At 37.7% G+C, this 14,720-nt stretch overlaps 1 long non-coding RNA gene across 1 annotated transcript in view; it reads right to left on the reverse strand.

The window, feature by feature from the left end:
* The window catches only part of LOC136851201 (uncharacterized), a 149,234-nt gene that overhangs the window by 49,041 nt on the left and 85,473 nt on the right, over window positions 1–14,720 (reverse strand). The window contains exon 2 of the long non-coding RNA XR_010856806.1: window positions 5,463–5,532. This is a non-coding gene — a long non-coding RNA (uncharacterized lncRNA). The remainder of the gene's footprint in view (window positions 1–5,462; window positions 5,533–14,720) is intronic.

Consider the following 14,720-nt stretch of genomic DNA (forward strand, 5'->3'; position numbering starts at 1 on the left):
CTTTTTATTGCTGTCAAGTTTCACAGAACAGTTATAATTCAAGTCGGGTGTGCTAGGGTCATTTTCCCTCGCACTTTTGAATTTTTGTATAATTTACAGAGAGAGAGAGAGAGAGAGAGAGAGAGAGAGAGAGAGAGAGAGAGAGAGAAATTATGTGTTGAGAAGAATTTCAAATCGTTTAGTTATATTTAATCGATTTGTTTCCTAAGCCTTTTGAAAATTTCAGGAAATGACGAGACCTGAAAACGAGAGTAAGAATTACACATACTTCGCGAAAGAGTGTACATTACGTATGTCTCGCGAAAGAGAAAAGTGTACATGACGCATGTCTCGCGAAAGAGAAAAGTGTACATGACGCATGTCTCGCGAAAGAGAAAAGTGTACATGACGCATGTCTCGCGAAAGAGAAAAGTGCACATGACGCATGTCTCGCGAAAGAGAAAAGTGTACATTACGCATGTCTCGCGAAGAGAAAAGTGCACATTACGCATGTCTCATGAAAGAGAAAAGTGTACATGACACATGTCTCATGAAAGAGAAAAGTGTACATGACCCATGTCTCGCGAAAGAGAAAAGTGCACATGACGCATGTCTCGCGAAAGAGAAAAGTGTACATGACGCATGTCTCGCGAAAGAGAAAAGTGTACATGACGCATGTCTCGCCAGAGAGAAAAGTGTAAATGACGCATGTCTCGCGAGAGAGAAAAGTGTAAATGACGCATGTCTCGCGAAAGAGAAAAGTGTACATGACGCATGTCTCGCGAAAGAGAAAGTGTACATTACGCATGTCTCGCGAAAGAAAAAAGTGCACATTGTATGTTTCGCGAAAGGGCTTTTGTATGCTACGCAATTTCGCCAGAGAAAGTGTACATTACTCATATTTCGCGAAGGAGAACATTTCGCATATTTCAGGAAAGAGAAAGGGCATATTTTGCGAAAGAGGAAGTGTACACTACTCATTTCGCAAAGAGAAAGTGTATATCACGCATATTTCGCGAAAGAGAAAACTTATAATAAGCATATTTCGAAAGAGAAAGTGTGAATTACGCATATTTTGTTGAAAAGAAAGTGTATATTCCTCACATCTCGCTAAAGAGTAGGTAGAAATAACGCATATTTCGCGAAAGAGAATGTGTACATCACAGATATTTCCCCAAAAGGGAAAGTGTACTTTACGCATCTTTCACGAAAGAGAAAGTGTATGTTACGCATATATGGTAAAAAAAACAAACAAAGTTAATGTTACGCATACATGGCGAAAAACGAAGTTAAAATTGAGAATATTTCGCAACAAAAAGGGAAATATACACACGACTAACCTATTTGAAACAAACTAATTATGACCAGTTGATGTGTGGAATGTCAGATGATGTTACTCCTTCCAGTATATGGATGTTATGATGTGGTAGGTGGGATGTTTCTGATTACTATAGGGCTTCACATTTCATAGGGAAGCTGTCACATTTGTGAGCTACCGAGGAAACATACTTACCTACTGATTTATTTTTACCTTAATTTTTTCCTCCTCTTCTTGAATTCCTCAAATTCATTCTTATATTCTTATTTCATCCTCTTTCTCCTCTACCACTTAATTTCATTATTTCTCTCTCTCTCTCTCTCTCTCTCTCTCTATCTTCCGTTGCCTCATTTCCATTCTAATGTCGATCGTATAGACCTACTTGCTAAACAGTCAAGATTTAATCATACGGAATGATATGCTTACTCAATGTAGTTTCCAAACCTCCATCCACAGTAGTCCTATCCTCTCCCTCTCTCATTCCAGTTACCAACCTCCCCCCCTCCTCTCCACCATCCCTCCTTCCCTTATCAATCCCTCTCCTCCCCCCACGGAACAAGAGCTTACGGTATGAACTTCTCATTTGCATAAATCAGCTGATGTTTTCTGCACAGGCCCAAGAGGGCAGCGAGGATTAACTCCGGAGTCTCTCTCTCTCTCTCTCTCTCTCTCTCTCTCTCTCTCTCTCTCTCTGGTGCTTTTCCTCGAGACTTATTAATTCGTCCAGCTCAAAAATGAAGAAGAATGATATTCTTTCAGGTTGCAATTGTGACGGAAGGAGAGAGAGAGAGAGAGAGAGAGAGAGAGAGAGAGAGAGAGAGAGAGAGAGAGAGAGAGAGAGAGAGAGAGAGAGAGACAGAAAATGAGATGAAAATAAACAGAGTAAGATAACAGAGTAACAGATAATTAGGAGAGAGAGAGAGAGAGAGAGAGAGAGAGAGAGAGAGAGAGATTCATTTGGTATAGCTCATCCACCTTACTATAACAAATGTATAAGATAGAAAAAGAGAGAGAGAGAGAGAGAGAGAGAGAGAGAGAGAGAGAGAGAGAGAGAGAGAGAGAGAGAGAGATTCATTTTACACAGTTCATCCACCTTATCACAACAAATGTGAGAGAGAGAGAGAGAGAGAGAGAGAGAGAGAGAGAGAGAGACGACGACGACGACGGCGGCGGAGGGAGCCTGGGTGTGATCTCCGCTATTTTTAAATCAATTTTTAATTAAGAAGATCCTGAGATTAGAAACTGCTGCTAATTACCGAGCTGGAGTGATTAAGAGTAAGGAGATTAATTAAAAACACAAAGTTGAGAAATTTGACTCCCCCGGGCAGTCTTAATGAAGTTGTAAAAATTTCCCGAAATACCTCGTCGGATGAGAACGCCCCTGCCGAGGGAGGGGACGGACAGCACCCGGCTTCCTTCGCCCGGTCTTAAGGACGTCGCTCCTACCGACTTCCGACGGGAATTCGGGTCTTAAGAGGAGGAAAAAATCGGTTGAGGCGTTGCGTTGCGTTCTGTCTGTCTGTCTGTCTGTCTGTCTGTCTGTCTGTCTGTCTGTCTGTCTGTCTGTCTGTCTGTCTGTCTGTCTGTCTGTCTGTCTGTCTGTTTTTATTATTTTCTCGTCTGTCTATCTGTCTGTCTTTATATTTTCTTGTCTGTCTATCTGTCTGTCTGTATTTTTTCTCCTCTGTCTCTCTTTATTTTTTCTCATCTATCTGTTTTTTTTTTTCTGTCAAATCTGTTTTTTCCACTTCCTGTCTAATTTTTTTTCTCGTCTGCTCTTTTTATTTTTTCTCTATATTTTGAAATTTTTTCTCTCTTCCCTCTCGAATATTTTTTGTTTGTCTTCCTTTTTTTTTCCTATCACTCTCTAACCTTGAAAGGTTTTCCTTTCTTTCCTCTCTAATATTTCTCACTCTCTTCTCTCTCTACTCTGCAAAAGGTTTTTTCTCTTTTCTCTCTAACATCTTTTATTCTTTCTTCTCCTTTGTGGAATATAATTCCCTCTCTAACAAAACACATTACAACAAAAAAACATTAAAGGAAAATAACAGAAATTTCTTCTTCTCTGTAAAGAATCAACAAAATCACATAAAACAAAAAACATTAAAGGCAGATAGAGAAAGAGAAAGAATCAGAAAATCACATAGAGAGAGAGAGAGAGAGAGAGAGAGAGAGAGAGAGAGAAGACCTAAATGATTTGGATTTGACACAAAATATTTCGATATCTTAAACCAGCTGGCGTAACGTTCGGTGTTCATCAAGGACGATAAATAGGAAATATATCGTTCCTCATTTACATTCCCACTTCATGCATATGTTAGGAAAAATAAATACACATACATACATCCATACATGCGTACATACACGCACACATACACAAACACACACGTATATATATATATATATATATATATATATATATATATATATATATATATATATATATATATATATATATATATATATATATATATTATATATATATATATATATATATATATATATATATATATATATATATATATATATATATATATATATATATATATATATATATATATATATATATAATCATATAACTGATCAATCATTATCTTTTTAAATGTTCAGTGCGCAGCTTTTAGGTGGTTATGCAATTTACAAAATAGCGGCCATGTTTGATCTCAGTTTTTCACTAAACTTCCAAAACATAAGTGCCAATGTTACTTAATCCTGCTCATTTTCGCAAATGGAATTATTCAGTTTGTCGTCAATTTCTCAGTTATCATCAAATCCTACGTATTCTTCCTCACGAAAGGTCTCAGTTTTGTACATAATTCAAAAAATTTTTCTTTATGCTTTGACTAAGAGGTTATGTTTTGCGATCTGATGTTTGTTTGTGTATTTGTTTGTTAAAGATTACACAAAAGGTCATGAGAGTGGATTTTTACGCAAATTTTTCCAAAGGGAAGCCTCGGGACTGATAAGTTATTAGAATTCAGGAGAGATCAAAATGTAACTTTTTTGGGGGAAAGGACCTTGCTATTGGGGTAGGGGTGGGATAAGGGCGTGGTTTGGTTTTGTCATCCTGTAAACAAGCCAAGTCACAGCAATGCGTCCTACTAAAGTTTCTCCAGAAATAACCAAGATAAAGCGACTAATTGTCTTCTCAGCCCGTTTCAAGCCCAGATACAAGCAAGAGCTGAGTGTAAGGTAAACGACCCTTTGTAGATTATACAGAATATACAATTTTGGGCAAAAGCCAAGCACTGGGACCTAGGAGGTCATTCAGCGCTGAAAGGAAAATTGAGAGTAAAAGGAAGAAGAGCTCGCAGTCGCACTATGAAACACCTTTTAGAAGAGGGTGGAAAGTAAGATGGAAGAAAGACTATGAAAGGAGGCACAGTGAAAGGAATGAAGGGGGTTGCAGCTAGGGGCCGAAGGAACGCTGCAAAGACCATTAAGTAATGCCTACAGTGCACCGCGTGTGAGGTGCACTGACGGCAATACACCACCACAAGGACGACCATTTGTAATACATAAAGATATTGCAATGTAATTCGCATTACCAGCAGGTGTCAACTCATTAGGTCGTAATATGGCTTGAATGCTAATACCAAGACCAAATGTATGGTTTTTCTAAGGGGTTTCTTGCCAAATTCTCACGTTTGGACCCATCGGTTACATACAGGCAAATTATGAGGCAACGTGTTCGAAATATATTATGACGTTGAAACATACTCAGAGAATACATACGCATGCGCGCACGCACACAGACAGACAGACAGACAGACAGACAGACACAAAGACACAGAAAGAACAAGAGGGAAGTGATTCAGGTTCGGCGACAGACTACATGAAAACATAAAAATATTTATGGCAAGAAGATAATGTGGAGCGTTCATGCCAAGAATACGAACCGTTGTAGAAATAAATGATATCACCCACCTCTCTCTCTCTCTCTCTCTCTCCCCTCAATTTTACTCCACTTGCATCTTTAATTTAGGGTTCTACGCACAGAAAGTTGCACTATACGTTTTTATCTGTCATATCATCTCCATATTTTCAGTTTCTCTTCTGTAAGAAGTTCGCTTAACGCACCCAACCTGGAATGCCTCCCTTGTATGAATAACCCAACTCTAAACAGATATTTCCAAATACAATTAAAAATGAGTTACTGACTTACTGAAAAGGTCCAGCGAGTATCACCGTAGCCAAAATTATCGACGCCGGGGAGACCTGCGGCTTTTTTTAAACTGGAAATAAAAAAGAGGAAAAAAACGTTAGCGATAGGAAATGAATTATGTACATGAAATATATATCATTCAATCCAGATCTAAAAGCTCAGACACACACGGACTATTAAAAAAAAAAATCTTCAGCGATGCTTTTGTAAATTTTTTTTTCTTAAAAAATATTTTGTGAACTGTGATATTACTTGGATATTGTCTTCTTCGGGAAAAAATGTGAAATATCTGTATTCAAAATTTTCTGACACATGAATACATCTGTTAACATTACACAGATCGAGGAGCCGACTCACTCTACTGTTGACAAATCTCTAATAATTAATATGGGAAGATGAAACCAAAGTCTAACATACTGTGTATGACATAATTAATAGGGAAGCGCTGGGGCCGCATGCTGGGTTAAATGAAAAAGAGTAATGTCGGATTTAGTATTAAAGAATAAGGCCTTTTACACAGATTGTAAAGGATTATGTAACTGTCTCTGAGAGAAAGTCCTACAGGCTATGAAACAGCAGCAGCTGAACTTAAAATGAGTTACTATAGAATCTGCACAACAGAAGAGGTTTCGCTAGGTCACGTGACTAGATAACTGCCCTTGGCTTATCGGGTTAGAATTTTCATAAACTAGGTATTGTGAATTTCCGTATTATTATTATTATTATTATTATTATTATTATTATTATTATTATTATTATTATTATTTATTATTATTCAAAATGCTCAGGCATACATATGAGAGAAGCCGAAACGAGTCAAGTTATTTACCAAGAATCTTGGGAGTAAACTAGACGTATGAATAAAAATTAATTTGAAAATATAAAAGAAATGGGTAACTCAACAACCATTTCATTTTTTGGAAGTACAATAAAAAAAAGGCAATCTTGAATTTCTTTAATCAACAGTAACATTAATATGCCACCAGAGATTCATGATTTCCCTGGAAAGAAATTACAACACCCTTCAGTTTTTTCCCTTTTTTTTCTTTGGGTGTGTGACTTTTTTCCCTTAAACGGCGAGTTTCATTATTACTCTAAGGAAGACACCCTACTTTCTTCCCTTCTTTTTTGCTTACTTTCTTCCCTTTTTTTCTTCCCTCCCCTCGTTTCCCCTCACTACTACGTCGACCCCATTTACCCCAAGCCAGATTTTTTCGGGAGGACCTAACCCCCTCCCCCTCCCCACGCCCCCCCTTTTTTTTTTTAACTATCGCTCACTTTTCTCCCCCCGCACCGTCCCTAACATGCAAACATTTAGGCAAAGTTTTAATTAGCCCTGGGAAGCCAAATTTGAACGTCGACTTGTCCCCGGCATTTTTTCTACGGGTAAATTGAGCCATTTTCTGCCCCCCCCCCTCCACCTTCCCTCCACCCCCTCCCCAACACCCTCAACACACACCCCAAGGCTCTGGTAAGAAGTTTTCCCCTCTACCATATACCCTACCACCCTTCCCTTCCCCCCTATTCCCTAGTCAGCTCCCTCCCTCTAGCCAGTCCCATTCCCCTCTTACCAGTAACCCCATCCCCTTACCAGTCCTCCCCATCCCCTCCAGAAGCTGGTCTCGAAGGAATGTGCTCCGACCGTAGTTGGTATAGACCTTGGCCTTCCTGGGGCTTTCCTTTTCTTTTCTTTTTTTTTTTTTTACAAAGGAAGGAAGCGGGGGTAAATCATTCTTAAAGGTACTTTGTTAAGCACAGGGGTACTTAATTTATTTCTTGAGAAAGTCACCGAGATTTCCATATTCTTTAAATACCTCTTTTTTTAAATAAATTTTTAGAAATATGATTCATCTAAATATCTTAAAGTATTACTTTAATTCCTCATAGTATGCGTATTACTTGGGACTTATGTATTTAATGTATTTTCGTATTTTTCCAGACTAAATAATCTCTAATTAATACTATGAAATTACATAAAAGCTTTTCTAAATATTTAGAAAAGCTTTTATGTAATTACATAGTATTAATTAGAGATTATTTGGTCTGGAAAAATACGAAAAATACATAAAATACATAAGTCCCAAGTAATACGCATACTACACTAATTTTTTTTTTTTTAGAAGTATATCATCTAGAGAGATTTTCCAGCTCTCGAAATGAATTGTTACATATTTCATCAGCCTATCTTTGTTGATGACACTGCTATTAACTTCGGGATCTTTATCACTTCCAAAGATCTTAATCAGAGCCAGTAGCTTCAGGATCTTTATCAGATCTAGTAGCTTGGTGATCTCTATCACCCCCTGCATTCCAAAGATTTTATCAAATCCAGTAGCTTCAGGATCTTTATCAGATCTAGTAGCTTGGTGATCTTTATCACCCCCTGCATTCCAAAGATTTTATCATATCCAGTAGCTGCAGGATCTTTATCAGATCTAGTAGCTTGATCATCTTGATCATCCCCTGCATTCCAAAGATTTTATCAAGTCCAGTAGCTTCAGGATCTTTATTACTTCTGCACTCCAAAGATCTTTATCAGATCCAGCAGCTTGAAGATCTTTATCACTTTCTGCACTCAAAAAATCTTTATCAGATTCAGCAGCTTGAAGATCTTTACCACTTTCTGCACTCCAAAGATCTTTATCAGATCCAGCAGCTTGAAAATCTTTACCACTTTCTGCACTCCAAAGATCCTTATCAGATCACTAGCTTGAGGCCCTTATCACTTCCTGTGCCCCACGGATCTTTATCAGGTCCAGTAGCTTCAGGATCTTTAGCTCTTTCTGCACTCCAAAGATCTTTCTCAGATCCAGTTGTTCAGGGGTCTTTATCGCTGTACCATCAAAGACTCTTCTCTTTCTTTCTTTCTAATTCCTGCCACTCAAAAGACCTCCTCTGGTTCCCGCTGAGAGGAAAATCATCCTTATTTCCATTAGTTCAGTTATCTTCCTTAACTTCCAGAACTTGACGATCTTCCCATGTCTGTGCAGGTCGAAAATCTCCTCCCACTTTTTAGTTTTTTTTGTAAAAGAAAACTATTGAGATGGTTTAGTCTGTCCGTCTGCACTTTTCTGTCCGCCCTCAGATCTTAAAAACCACTGAGGCTAGAGGGCTGCAAACTGTTATTTTGATCATCCACCCTCCAATCATCAACCATACCAAATTGCAGCCCTCTAGCCTCAGTAGTTTTTATTTTATTCAAGGTTAAAGTTAGCCATAATCGTGCGCCTGGCACCGCTATAGATACCAGCAACACAGGCCACCATCGGGCCGTGGCTGAAAGTTCCATGAGCCGCGGATAAGGGTTTCATGGACCGTGGCTGAGAGTTTCATACAGCATTACACGCTGTACAGAAAACTTGATTGCGCCGAAGAACTTCGGCGCATTTTTTACTTGTTTTCTCGTCTCCCTTTAGTTCGAAGCCCTCCCTTCAGAGGACTTATGAATGAATTCCTTATTCCCTACCTGTAGTAGGTACAGGTAGTGACCCCTAGCACTCCTTTAGGGACTTGTCCTTCCGCTGCTGTACCTGGGAAGGAATTAACGAAGAGCACGCCCTCGGGGAGTCTTATCGACCCCTCTGTTACACTGGACTTACACGTTTCGCCGTGTTTCCTCTGGGGCCCCACTGGTAGGGTGGGTTGTTGGCGGGGTGGGGGGGCGGGATGGGAAGTTGGAGGTAGGGACCCTATCTTAAATTACGGATGGCTGTAGTGGACAATGAAGTGAATGTTCTTGGATGATGAAATCATGGCTTCATTGTTTACTCGATACACCTGTCTTCATATAATTTATACCTATAAGTATAAAATGATACGTATGTGCACGCACAAACACACACACTCATATTTTATATATATACATACATATATATAATCTGCACTATTCACCTTCTGCTTAAATTCTGCTGAATTGTCAAATTATCTCTTCATATCTGAGTTACGAGCAACATATTCAACAATAATGTACCAGTAACGTACAACATCAGCACCTATACATTGTGGAGATTGAAGCTCCCAGTGAGGTTCCTCAATGTGAAAGAGCCAGACTAAGGGAAGAAAGATTAAAAGGATGATAACTCTAGATTCCAACAGATTAATTATCAATATCTGGTCAGATTCCATTTAATGACGGACTAGGGAGTGTTACTTTGCGGTTGCATGGTCATGCATAGAAATACGATACCTACTGGTAAGTTGACCTAGATATTCCATGCTGAGGATAGCTGATGTATTAGAATGAAAGGGTCTTGATATATATATATATATATATATATATATATATATATATATATATATATATATATATATATATATATATATATATATATATATAGAAATCATCAACACACAATCATAACAGAAATAAATTTCTGACTATCGGGATCGAACCCAGGTCTCTCAGGTGGAAAGCAAGGGCGTTATCCACTCGGCCATAAAGTCTAAAAGAAGTTGGAACCTGAGAACAACTATAAGCTAACTGCTTGCATACCAGCGAGTTTTCCCCAACTTCCCGACTCAGCAATGACCCAATGGACAACATTTCATTCCTTGGGTGCAGTTGCTCTCAGGTTCCAACTTCTTTTAGACTTGTATGGCCGAGTGGATAACGCCCTTGCTTTCCACCTGAGAGACCTGGGTTCGATCCCGACGTGAGTCAGAAATTTATTTCTGTTCCATGATTGTGTGTTGATGATTTCTATCTTATTCACTCAGAAGGGATAATTCGAATGAAATGTTGTCCATTGGGTCATTGCTGAGTCGGGAAGTTGAAAACTCGCTGGTATGCAAGCAGTTAGCTTGCCCAGGTAATTCCTTGCAGTTGCTCTCAAACTTCTTTTAGACTTGTAAATAACGCCCTTGCTTTCCACCTGAGAGACCTGGGTTCGATCCCGACGTGAGTCAGAAATTTATTTATATATATATATATATATATAGGAAGAGCGAGAATGCGTGCAAGGAAAAGGCGGAAGCCAATGTACCTACTGAGGAGGTCGATGTGCTGTTGATTGTGCTCTGCGTAGACTAAAAAGAAAATAAGAGGCTGAGGTAGGCCTAATTTTGCACAAGGTTTCTCCTTCATTGAGCAATGACCAAGAATGATCGTATGCTTGTCTCTCTTAAGTAGTGGTGTTAATAGTTGAAAAACAAGATAAACAACATTAACTAGAACATCAACAATAAATAACAATAATAATAGTAATAATAATAATAATAGTAACACCACAGTCCATGGGAACCAACAGCTAAATGCCCCCACCACCACCACCACTATCGTGTGCTCTCGCAAAACTCATTGGCGTATCGCACGGAGGGAAACCCTCTCTTAATTGTGACTTAGGTTATGGCGGTGCCTGGGGTGGCTGGAAATCCCTGAAACCGAGGTTACTGCAATGAAATAGATTGGAATTGAAAAGCCCGCCATCCCAAATTTCCAAGGACTAACAATTCCGCGAGTTATGAGACATAACCGAAGCCCCGCCCCCTTTCGCTTTCCCCCTTGCCACACGCCTCTTTCATCACGGGGCGAGAATTTCCGAGAATAGTTTGACCCGACTATTGGCGATCGTTGGACAAGATCTATGGTCAAACTGTGATTAGTTTGATTAGTTTGAGGTTTACATTACTGCTTGTTAGTGCCGCCTTGTTTGCTGCGTGCATCAACCTCTAGTGGGTGCTTGGGAGCTGAATTATTGGAGCCATCAGGCCAAAGGGCGTTTTGGTGAGCATCGTACATCACCTACATTGCCTGGGGTTTGTGTTCCCATAGTTTATAGTCTTTGTTCCTTTTCCCCCCGTGGTCCTATTGCTACTTCTGACACTTTTATTCCGAAAGCCTTTAGCCAACAACAGATAAATAAAGAAAAAAAATTAAAGCAATAGATGAAAAAACACTAAAATGAGAAGTTTAAAAATGAGTTATATATAGTGTCGTACGTTCCGGGCGCGTTTGACTGGGGGAGAGAAAAAAGTCGAGAAAAGAGAACTAGCAAAATCCATTCACATAACCATGAGAAATTACTTCTGGTTTATGGTAACCCGTTACTATTAAATAAAAGTGGAATCTTTTCATTTTTCATGGAAGGGTAATTGGTCCCTCTCCATTACGACCTGTGAGAGCTGCACTAAGGGGAAAAATGAAAAAAAAAAAAAAATTTTTAAGTGAAAATTCACATTTCGTCTAAAATAAAAGACAAGATTACAGGATAAACATTTTTGTAAATACTGTTGACTTTTAGGTCACTTAACTATTCATAAGTAAACTTTGCTATTTATCTGTTGACCTGACCAAACGCTAACTGATCTGCCTTGAACCGTTAGCTGATTGAAAGTCAACTGACCTGTCTTGAATCATCTGTCGATTTTAAGAAATAGTCACTGGCATGACTTCCACTGTCAGTTACCCGGATTTTAACTATTACTGACCTAACTAGAACTATCGGGTCACTTGATCAAATGCTCATTGACCTGTAGAAACCAAACATCAGCTGACCTGCACGAATATTTGTTAAAGTGAATTGATGACAGTCAAATTCCATTACCGAAAAAATCAGTAACAAAAAAAAAAAAAAAAAAGACAGCAAAGAGCAAAATCCTACGCCTCTAAAAACTGGAAAAAACTATGGGCGAATATATATATATATATATATATATATATATATATATATATATATATATATATATATATATATATATATATATATATATATATATTACTTGCCTGAAGAGAGAGACAGTTGGTCTCTGAAATGTAGCATTTACTTTCTACATTTTGGTTTCTTTATTGGCTCTTTATATATATATATATATTTTATATATATATATATATATATATATATATATGTGTATAATATATATATATATATATATATATATATATATATATATATATATATATATATATATATATATATATATATATATATACATATTAACATGAACAGGGAAGAAGTGCGAAAGAACTTTGAGGAGCAAGTTGTTCTTCGAAGAACTAAATGCAGAAAGAAAGGTTAATGAGCAAGAATTTGAATAAAAGATCCCAATGGATCAAGAGCTTCTTGACTGAATGCACTCCTGAGTCGATGGACTGAATAATCTGAAGATCTGTTGCCTTCCAGACCGTTGATGGCCTCTGGCATTAGATAGAAATGAGGCGGAGCTCGGTGCCACTTGTTCGCAAATGTTTAGGGCAAGTTGAAAAATGCTTGGGATATGGATAACTGAGAGTCTGGGGAATGGACAGACGCTAGAGGCTGACGAGATTGCAAACGAGATGCAGTGGTGGGGTGATTGAGAGATTAATGGCTGACCAGGGTTTTTAAAGTACGTCTGGATGTGGGAAAGGCTCCTGAGGAATGGGATTGACGAACAATTGTTCGACTGCATAGAAGTGAAGGTGATAGCTGGCAACTGTAAGAATTATAGGGGCATAATGTTACTAAATATTCCAAAGATATTGTATAGTAGCAGACTGGGAAAATAAAACAGATGACAGATGGATTGATAGGATAAGAACAGTGGATTCTGAGAGGGAAGAGAGTGCATGGAATAACTTTTGTTATAAAACAGCTATGCAATTATTTAAAAGTAAAGTGAAAAAACTGTTTGAATCACACACCTGGAAAAAGTATATGATAAAACCAATAGTGAAGCAATGTGGAGGGTGCTGAGTATGTATGGGACAGAGAAATAGTGTTAAGAGCAATTAAGTTTATGCAATGGAAGTGTAGGAGGGTAAGTGACTGATTTGGTGTAACAGTAGGTCTGGGTGAAGGGTCTGTTACGACTCCAAATCTGTTTAATGTCTTATTGGATGATGTTACGACAGAAATAAAAGAAAAGTCCGTAGATGAAGAGGCAAAGTTGTGAAATCAGAAAAGAAGCTATGAATAACGTATATGTGACATACTGATGTTTGTAGATGATTTAGAACTATGGATAGTGAAAAAAAAATGCATGAACTGGTAACAGAATCTGAAAGTCACAGCAACAGGAGAAAGTTAACAGCAAATGTATTCAAGAGGAAAAGTTAAGTATATCAGTTTAAAAGACCACTGAGCTGATTAACAGCTCTCCTAGGGCTGGCCCAAAGGATTAGACTTATTTTACGTGAACTGTTGGTTACCTAGCAACGGGACCTAACTTCTTGTGGAATCAGGTACCACATTATAGCGAGAAATATTTCTGTCAAAAAATAAATTCCTCTAATTCTTCAACCTGTTGATGAACTCTTTGTGATAATGTGCAGCCGAGAACCCTACAGACTCGTCCAACGAGGAACTTATTCAAGAGGAAATTTATCAGTGAAAATGAAAGCTGTGATTTTTAAATTGTAATGTGAACCCACAAAGGATTAACTCGAACAGGTATTAAGGAGTTAAATCTGAAAAAAATGGAATCGGACAACCTGTTGATGAGCCTTTGTGATAATGTATGAAGCAGCCGATGCTCACAGAGCTTCTGCACCGGGCTATACACCCAAGGTATGAAATGAATGTGACAGTGTTCGCTGTGATTTTTTATTCTAAACACACACATATATATATATATATATATATATATATATATATAATATATACTGTATATATATATATATATATATATATATATATATATATATATATATATATATATATATAAACATATATATATATATATATATATATATATATATATATATATATATATATATATATATATATATATATATATATATATATATATAATGTGTAAATGTGTGTACATACGCGCGCGTACGTGTGTGTGTGTGTCTGTATGGAAATTCGTGAAGCGATTCAAAGAACTGCAAACGCAAATACCGCGCTGAAAGTCACAAGCAGTTTCAACAAAGGGGCAGCAAAAAAATCCCGAAATTCAGCCTCGTAATTCCGATGAGAGCAGATAATGCTAACCTTATCCATTATACGAGAGAGAGAGAGAGAGAGAGAGAGAGAGAGAGAGAGAGAGAGAGAGAGAGAGAGAGAGATAGGAAACCTTTGAATTTCTCAATGCAAAGAAAAAACTGTTAAAAACATTAACAGATAAATTGAGATTTGGAACAATACATACATAAATTATGCAACTTTACAATTGCACTTTGATAAAGTATCTGTTCATTACTGAGATTATTAATTTGATAAACCAAAGAAATGAATAAAAGGTACAAATAGCGAAGACTTAACCGATCCAACCGTATCACAGTCGAGCTAAAATGAGCCAGCGAAATCATACGCATTAAACAACACGTTTATCCCAATA

The sequence above is a fragment of the Macrobrachium rosenbergii genome, chromosome 23 (assembly GCF_040412425.1).
Source record: "Macrobrachium rosenbergii isolate ZJJX-2024 chromosome 23, ASM4041242v1, whole genome shotgun sequence".
NCBI lineage: Eukaryota > Metazoa > Arthropoda > Malacostraca > Decapoda > Palaemonidae > Macrobrachium > Macrobrachium rosenbergii.